We start from the raw sequence: 9,651 nt of genomic DNA on the forward strand, positions 1-9,651 counted from the left end.
AGGACCGGCTTGTTTGGTGTCTGCGGAAAGGTGGGGAGCAGATGGACAAACCTCCGTTCGTCGATCCCCTTCCCGTTCTATGGGACCGGGAGCGATGCAGATTGCATCACTTCCAGTCCCATAGCGGTTAATGCTGGGCTCCTGAAGCCCAGCTAGGAGCCCGCCTACGTATGAAAAGATGAACGCGCTACACATGTTGGGTATTGCCGTGCACGCCGGAGTGAGAGCAATAATTCTAGGGCCAGTATTTTTAGATATCTCTAAACTGATGACCTGTGGGGGGCTTTTAAGGCGTCATCTATGGACTTTTTAGGGTACTGAAATTTGTCGCCGTTTCACAGATGCACACAATTTTTAACCTGGGCATGTTGAGTATCTATATACTCGTAACCATCTTTTATATTTTATGGGGCATTTAAGTGCATTTTGTACTAAATTGAGGGGTTTGATAAGGAGTTTCGCTAATATCGTGCAACATAAAAATTTGCAACTGCCACCATTTTGTTCTATAGGGTCTTGGCATTCAGAAAATATATAATGTTTGGGGGTTTTAAGTAATTTTCAGGCCTAAAATGTGGAATATAACATGGGTGCAAAAAATGAAAAAAAAAAAAAGGCCTCAGTCATGAAGGGGTTAATGCCTTCTCTCCCACTAAATTAAGAGGGGGTTATGATTCCTATGTTGATCCTAATAGACGTTACATAATTTTGATTTGTTCACTAAATACTGTTATCTACACTGTGGTTTGTCTTTTGGTGCCTAATTCCTCTATGCCCCAAGGCTATATTCTAGTATGTGGAGATTTCAGTTTAATTCCTGATCCCTCAATTGACTCCTCCAACCCCCTTAGAAAACCTACTCCATTACTACACCTCTTCCAAGAAGAAAATTTGTTTGATGTCTGGTGATGCATTCATGCTAACGAAAAATACTTCACCTTCCATTCTGTCCCTCATAACACATATTCCAGAATTGACCTATTTTTGGTTGCCAATTGCCTCCTTATGAAAACAAGCCAATCCATTATCCACTCTATTTCATGGTCAGATCGCGCACCTGTTTCACTGACACTATCAGAACGCGACTCACCTCATGATGTTTTTCTTTGACGTAACAATGTATCTCTAATGTCTCTTCCTCAGAATTTCCAATATATAAGCAAACATTTGAAGGAATTCTTCGATATTAACGAATCTTCAGTGGCAGATACCTTCTGCCTATGAAAACCCACAAAGCTTATGTGCGGGGAATACTGATGAAACTTGATGCTATTGCTAAGATGCAGAGGGCTCAAGGTATTAAGCATCTTCTTTCTCAAATCTCTTCATTAGAAGCCTAAAATAAACAATCCCCCAATACTGTAATATCTTCTCTCTTAAAACTAAGAGGGCTTAGATATTAGATTTATTGAGAGTGTTTGAGTGTACTGTGTCCCCTGCCTCCTTTCTTGTTGAAATGCGCAAGGCCATGATAATTACTTTACCAAAGCCAGGGAAGGACTCAATTTCTCCTCAAAACTTTAGACCCATATCCTTATTGAATACAGATTTGAAAATCTATGCAAAAATGTTAGTGCTTTGAGTGATGTCCATTATGCAATCTCCACGATCTCCATCTCAATCTCCAATTGATCCACACAGATCAATTGGATTTCATTGGTAGGGGGCCCCCGATGCTACACGCTAGACATGTGCACCAGCAAAAAATGTGTTTAGTTTCGTTTTGATTCGGATTTTGCATTATTTCGTTTATCGGGTTCGAAATTGAATTCGTTTCGGGATTCGGACGGAGTTCGTTAGCGGTAGTCTGGTCGACATTTTGTTTTCGTTTCGTTCGTTTGTGGCAGCAAAGTGACATTTGAGGGGGTAAAGTTTTTTTTTTTTTTTAGGATAGAGCGCCCCCCTCCCTGCGCCTTACCAGGCCACGTGCACTTGGCATTGGGAGGGTGTCCCCATGCCGATGGGGTCAGGGTTGTGGGGGAGTCTGCGGGCAAGGGGGGTTATTTGCATCGGGGTACCCCTTTAAATAAGGGGGCACCCAGATGCCGCCCCCCCTTGTGAATGAGTAAGGGGTACTTGTACCCCTACCCATTCACTAAAGGGTTAAATCAAATAGTTAGTAAAAAGTCCAGACTTTTAGATAAAATCCTTTAATTGAAAAAAAAAGCAAAGACTCAATTTTTGACTATTCCTTTAATTTAAAAATAAATGGTTCCATCGATGTAATCCAGCATCAATCACAACGACCGCTGAAATTAAAAAAGTCCCGACACACGACGACCGTCCGAACCTGACGAAAACTCGCCGCAAAATGACATTCCTGCTTGAATGTAAACAGATTGGTGGAGCGAGCTGGGACGTCACGGCTCGCTCGGCCCATTTGACATTCTCAGCTGTCAAATGCTGCATAGCAATCGGGAACTCCCCAATGATAAGTTTCCGAATGTTATTTGGGTCTGTGAGCCGAGGTGTCATAATGCTTTTCATATGGCACCTCGGCTCACAGACCCGAATGGCATAGTTTTTGGCATTGGATATTTCAATTTATATTGGAAATTGCAGGTATATTTACGCCCCTAAACCCTGCGTTGGTTCTACTCTCACTAGGCATTGGCAACTTTACTACACAAGTATGCACTGTAGTTATACATATATTACTAGCTGCTAGGTTGACTATTGTGCGGCATTGGAGATACACCGATGCCCTCAATATCTCTGCAACAATCTCTATTATTAGACTTTATTGTCAATATGAACGGATAATGTAATTGCGGGAAGATTGTCAGTTTGATATGGTTTGGAAATTTTGAACCTTGAAATCCAACATTATTAATCTTTGAACTAATGTTTGATAATACTTAAGGGCTAATTGCTTGGCTAATACTTATACTTGGTCTTGTATTTAAACTTATGTCATCAACACTCGTGTTTAGTACAAATGCTCTTCTTACTGTGCTTTTCCTTCTTTTTACTATTTTTCTTGTTTCCATCTCTTTTATGATTACTAGTCATAGTTGTTTTGTTTCGGTTTTTTTTTTACTAGACATGTTAACAACATCTGTCTATGAATATGTTTCTTATATTTCATGTTCTATCTAATATATACCAAAAAATCTCTAATAAAAACCTATTGAAATGAAAACATAGCAGAGGAAAAATGTGTTGTGTTAAGGGCAGTGGTATAAATGAAAGGAAACCACAGTTTCAGCACCATCATTCTTTAGACTAGAAGGCAATAACATGTTTTTTTTATTACTCTTGCAGTCTCATACTTTTCTAAGCCTGTGTGGTTACTCCACAGACGCTGTTAATAAGTACACTAGGCAGACCTTGAAGGCCATACATTTATACGCTCAGATAGATCATTGATATATATACAAATCACATTTGTAAACACTAATAAATTGAAATGGTCCTATAGAAGGTGGGGCCGGTGATAAGATTACCTTTTAATTTTCTGAGATCAGTAAGAGGCTCACATTGGGCCTGATTTACCAAGCTTATACACAACAAGAACATGCCAAGCAGAAGCACGCCATGATGCGTGCGCAAATGCATATGCTTACAGCGTGAAATCGTGCAAAAAGGCGTGAATCAATGCCAAAGTTAGAAATGCTGTTTGTAACGCAAACACGTATGGACGGCGCTTTAGCACGCAGCAATGCTAGTGAACACTTTCTTTGTATACGTTGAAGGTTTGCTGCCTGTATTAAATACTAGCATATAGGATTGTGGAAAGAGAAATATGTTGCCTGTCGTAGCATTTCTCCCATTCCATTTGCTTTTCAACTGCTTCCTTTTTAGAACTAACGTTTATATAGTGGCTTATACCCTTTAGTTTGCAGTTCCAAATTTTATGATCATAATACCCTTGTAGCAGCCCAGTGGCTTAGGGGTTAGTGCTTCTGGTTCAAATTCCTGCCCGGGCACCATCCACATGAAGTTTGCATATACTCCAAAGACTAGCATGTAGGATTGTGGAAAGGGAAATATCTTGCCTGTTGTATTATTTCTGCCATTTGTTTTTCAACTTCTTCCTTTGCAAAATAAATGTTTATATAGTAGATAATTCCCTATAGGCTATGATGTCCCAAGATTCATGATCATGAAACCCACGGGGCATCTTAGTGGATTAGTGGATAGTGTTTCTGCCCTGCAGCACCATAATCCCCTATTTCATATCCCGGTCAGCTTACATAGGAGCCAATTAACCTGCCAGCATGTCTTTGGAGTGTGGGAAGAAACCTGTCTAAATTAGCCCTGCATGTATGTGTAATAGGGACCTTAGATCGTAAGCTTCTCAATGGCAGGGACTGAAGTGCAATATGTTAAAGCACAGAAACAATTGTCTGTACCAATAATAAAGAAATTGCTGGAGGATGTTAAATAAAATACATTGGATATGGTATTTTTCCTAAATTTTGGCATGTGTTTTGTTTTTCAACTGCTTCCTTTTTAAAAGTCATTTTATATAGTGGACAATACTCTATGGGCCATGCTGTTCCAAGATTCATGATGATAATACCTTTGGGGCATCTCAGTGGCTTAGTGGTTAGCACTCCTGCCTTGCAGCAGTGGAGTCCCCAGCTCGTATCCTGGCCAGGACACCATCTGCATGTGGTTTGCACATATTCCCTGTGCTTGCGTGGGTTTCCTTCCAAAGACATGCTGGAAGGTTAATTAGTTCCTGTCCAAACTAGCCCTGTATGCATGTGTAATAGGGACCTTAGATTGTAAGTTCCTTAACAGCAGGGGCTCATGTGCAGTATGTTAACACATAGCAAAATGTCTGTGCTATATCCATATCAACAATCAGCAAATTGCTGGAGCATGCAAAAAAAAGATATTGGATGTGGTATTGTTCCTAATTTCTGGCATGTGTTTAAGAAAAAAAAAAAAGCCACATCTTTATTTAGGTCTCATATGTCAATTACAAGGCCCGTGGGCCAGAAACAGCCCACGACAAGTTTATCTTTGGTCCATCAGTCCCGAGCAGTGCACCGGCAAATTGTATGAGGGCACTACAAGTGTCAGCAGTTCCTGTCCATTATACCATAATACTGGGGTCCTCTGTGTGAAGGAACTACAGGTTTCAGCAGTCCCTGCTGACTAGGGATGAGCCGAACACCCCCGTGTTCGGTTCTAATTCGAACTTTCGAAATATCATGTACATGCACGATCATGCATATATGTGCTTATCCCTGTGCATAGATACGCATATCCTCGCACATATATGCATGAGGATATATATGACATATAACGCTGCCCTCTCCTCTTCTTCATAAGAGGTGTAATACTGTAGTCCTCGGAAATAGCCGAGAGCAATATCATTTAGAACAGTCAGCAAAGGCAGAGAGCACAGAACGCTACCAGCTCAAAAGATTTCTTGCAAACATCAGCAGGTACAGGCAGTCCCCGAGTTACGGACAATCCGTACTTATGAACCGTGGTCCACAGTGGCTGCAGCGGCCTGTGTCCCTTCAAATCCCCGCTGCGTTGGCAGAGGCAGCGTGGACACAGACCGCTGCAAACCTCCGCTGCCCCCCATACCTCCAGGGGCGTATTTACCGAGAGGCAAACAAGGCGTTTGCCTAGGGCGGCACTTTCCAGGGGGGCGGCCCTAGGCAAACGCCTTGTACTGTGAAAGTCTGTCTCACAGCGTAAAAGCTCTGTGTCACGCACGGAGCCTGCTTGTGGAGGAGAGGGGGGAGGGCGGGTGCCGGGCACAGATGACGGGAGGGGTGAGCCCAGTAGAGAAGCGATCACTGCAGCCGGCCACAATACCGATCATGCTGCAGTGAGGGAAGAGCGGCTCTGTGATCGGAGGAAGTGACGCGGTGATGGGAGGAGGCGGCACAAGTTCTAGTCAGCGGCGGGACTTTGTGACAGATGGCTGCCCCGCTCTGCACACAGGGAAACTTGGAGGGAGCACAGTTCAGAGGGGTCACCTGTAAGGTAAGTGGATCGACGGGGGGTGAGCACAGTACTGAGTTTGCTTCATGTGTGAGAATCACATGGAGTGGGTTCAGGCAGAGCAACGTTCAATGTTGTACTGTTGTATGCAGGGATCCCAACCTGAAAGAAGCAATTTCAGGGAGGTGTCCCTCTCATTTCACGGGGTTGCCCTCTCACCACCCCCCCCATCCGCGGAGGGGGGTCAGGGGGGGCTGGGAGAGAGCACCCCCCTGAAATGATGGTAGATAGCACAGGAAGCAATAGCTTTTAGGGGGAACAAGTCCCACCGCAATTGCTCACAAACTTCCCCCTGCGTTCTGGGGCGGGAGGGGGCGTGGCGATGCATTGAAGTCAATGTAACAGCAGCCACGCTGAAACCAATACTGGATGACACTGGTTCTAGCTGGCGAACAGCAACAATTTCTTCTCCCACTCGATCGGTGTGTGAGAGGAAAGGGAGAGACACCTGCAAATCGCAGGCATTGTTTTTCATTTTTTGATGCTGAAATTGGTTACAGCGATCATGTGGTACAGAGCATTCATATATCTTATCAATTATGCTGCATTAAGTTCGATGCATGCAGGTACTGGTCAGGAGCTTTAGTTAATGTTCACATTAAACACCAGAATGTGATGTCAGTGATTTTAACTGGGCTGGTTTGAGCATTTCTGTAATGGCTGATCTCCTCGGATTTTTACATGCAACAGTCTCTCCTGTTAAGTTAGATTAGAAACAAATCCAATAAAAATCAGCAGTTTTGCAGATAGAAACACCTTTTTGATGAAGGAGGTCAGAGGAAAATGGATAGACTGCTTTGAGACAACACAAAGTCTACAGTAACTCAGATAACGGCTTTTTACAACTGTAGTAAGCAGAAAAGCATCACAGAATTCACAAGAACCTTGAGGTGGACGGCCTACAAACAGCAGAAGGTCATGTTGAGTTTTACTGCTGTCAGTTAAAACAGAAAACTGAGGACAGCTGAAGACTGAAAAAACGTAGCCTGGTCTGATGAATTTCGATTATTGCTGAGGCACACAGATGGTAGGTGATCTAAATCCAATAGAATACCTTTGAGATGTGGTAGGACAGGAAATGAAAAGCATTAATGTGAAAACTGAAAAATCTGTGGAAATTGCAAATGGACCAAAACCTCAAAGGATATTAGTGAAATGTGGAATCAATAGCACAAAGAATTATGTTTGTTTCAGGAGTCAGTGGAGGCCCTACATATTAGTATAGTTGTATAATAAATTCCTTGGCGAAGGTATGTAAGCTTTGTAGTGCTGCACAGTTTTTGTGCTGTAGAACGATGTTAAATGAGCAGCTCTGCTGCTGGCAGGTGAGGGAACTCTTTAACCCAATAGGCTCGCTGCCTTGCTGAGCTGGAATGCTGCAAAAATCTCACTTGCTAATGAGGGAGCAAAATATCGCTGACTTAGCCAGAGCAGGAGCAACTCCATAGCAAAAAGGAAGTGGTCTGGAAGGGATCCTGTCACTGGTGAGTTGTTCCCAACAACTGGCTTGTCTAATATGCTTTTCTAATATGTCTTAATGCTTTCTCTGAAAATTGAAGTGAACAAGTTGACAGAACACTGTGCGATCCCTTTGCGTAGCCACTGCAATGATCTGCAGTATTTGCTTTCCTAAGTCTCTGTTTTAGTCCAGCGATAAGCACCACGTACCTGTTTTTGAAAGAGGTTTAAGATGTGTGTGTTCATCATGTGACTGTTGTAATTTGTGAAGGACCATATGTGGGATTATGGGGCAAAATTCCCAAATCTCTGTAGCTCACAGTAATTGAAGTGCACCTGTCAAAAGGACAAACATGGAGGCTGCCTTTGTTGAGGTCTTTTAACCACTTACCGTCCGCCCGGACGGCACTGCAGCATTGGTGGGTTGCCGTCTCCAGACGGCATAGATGACACTAAACTGATGAGCGGTAAAAGCTTTTAAAGCGACGCCTATTGCCAATTTGGGGTATTATTTTTTTGAGGTTTCACGCGCGCACGCAATTTTAAGGCTTGACATGTTTGGTGTCTTTTTACCCGACGTGACCCCGTCTTTTATATTTTACCAAAAAATTGGGTAATAATAAATGGTTTTATCATTTAATATAGGGGAAACAGTTTTTTTTTATTTCGGTAATTTTTCCTTAATATAGTAAAAAATAAAACCCCCAGTGGTGAATAAATACCACCAAAAGAAAGCTCTATCTGTCCCCAAAAAAGGGTATAAAATTCATTTCAGTACAGCGATGCATGACGGAATAATAGTCAGTCAAAGTACCGCAGCGCTGAATACTAAAAAATGGCCTGGATGGGAAGGGGGTTTAACATCGCGGATGTCAACTGGTTAAAGTGAACTTATACTCAAAAATTGAAGATGTTCTATGTTATAGGTAACATTTACAAATGTTGATTGTGTTGAAACAGTACCTGAAAAATTTACCTTTTGTCTGAAATTCCTCCTAAAATAGAACAGTGCACTTACTGGTATGTGAGGGTCATGCTGCCTGATTGGCAAGCATGATCCTTCTGCTTCAACATTTTGCCTGACTAAATACAAAAATGCAGATAAGGACTGTTAAGCTGACCATACACGTGTAGATTTTGAACGAACATTCATATGCAACTCTTTTTAGAATATTCACCATCAGGGACTTGATGAATTCCGTTTGAAATTTTGTTTGGTTTCAACATTCAATTTTGGAAATGAAGAGGTTGAAACACTCCATTCATTTCCAAAACTGAATGTTAAAACCAAAATTAAATTTTTGAGCAAAACATTCTTCATCCTGCTCTGATTTTTTTCATCATTGCAGTTGAAAACGATGTATTTGACCCCATTAGCCATTTTCAAAAAATGGAGCCAACATTCCAAAAACAAGAGATTCTACCAATGTATGGCCAGCTTTACTTTACTCTGGCTTTCCTACTTTGCATTTGAGTTTCAGGTCAGAATGTAAAGTTGAAACCGAAGAGGCAGAATAACAGACAATCAATTAGCATATTGAGCAATCAGCAATGGCAGAACAAAACCGGTTTTGCTCACAGGTTTTTTTTTATTTTAGAGGAAATATTGTAACAACAATTGTATACCCTGGTCACTGGATGAATTACCCCGTTCACAAATCACAGTCGGCTTTCTTACTTTCTTGCGTCTCTTTTTAAACTGCAGCTCTGTAGTGAACTTCTAGAGAAAAGTGCAAAATACCAGGACAAGATTACCATCTGCAGAAATAGATATGCATGACACATCTTGTGAAATTATTGATACCTATTATCAATAATTTCACAAGATGCAGTATTGTAGTAGAAGGTTAAAATAAAAGCACCGCATGATACTTCTGATTACCTATAATGCAAAGTGAAAATTAGACATTTACAAATAGGAGTGCAAAGAAGCTGTTTTCATGAAATGCAAAATCTAGTTTAGAATTTTGCATTGTGCATTTTGTAGCCTAGTTGCCCCTATGTGATCATATATTTAATGCGACAGCTACTTTTTATAAGGATGTCAGGTATCCATGAGACCCCTGATGTCTCCTCTGCCATGATCACAAAGTAATCCTCCCACCCCACATGTGATAGCAATAAAGTTAACAAGAAAAAAGAAAAAGTTTGAAAGAAAAAAAAAGTCCCCTGCGCCCCGCGAATGCATGCATAGGAGCGGAAACACGTCGGGCGCAACTA

This window comes from Nanorana parkeri, unplaced genomic scaffold (genome assembly GCF_000935625.1).
Source record: "Nanorana parkeri isolate BGI_ZX_2015 unplaced genomic scaffold, ASM93562v1 scaffold1747, whole genome shotgun sequence".
NCBI classification, from domain to species: domain Eukaryota; kingdom Metazoa; phylum Chordata; class Amphibia; order Anura; family Dicroglossidae; genus Nanorana; species Nanorana parkeri.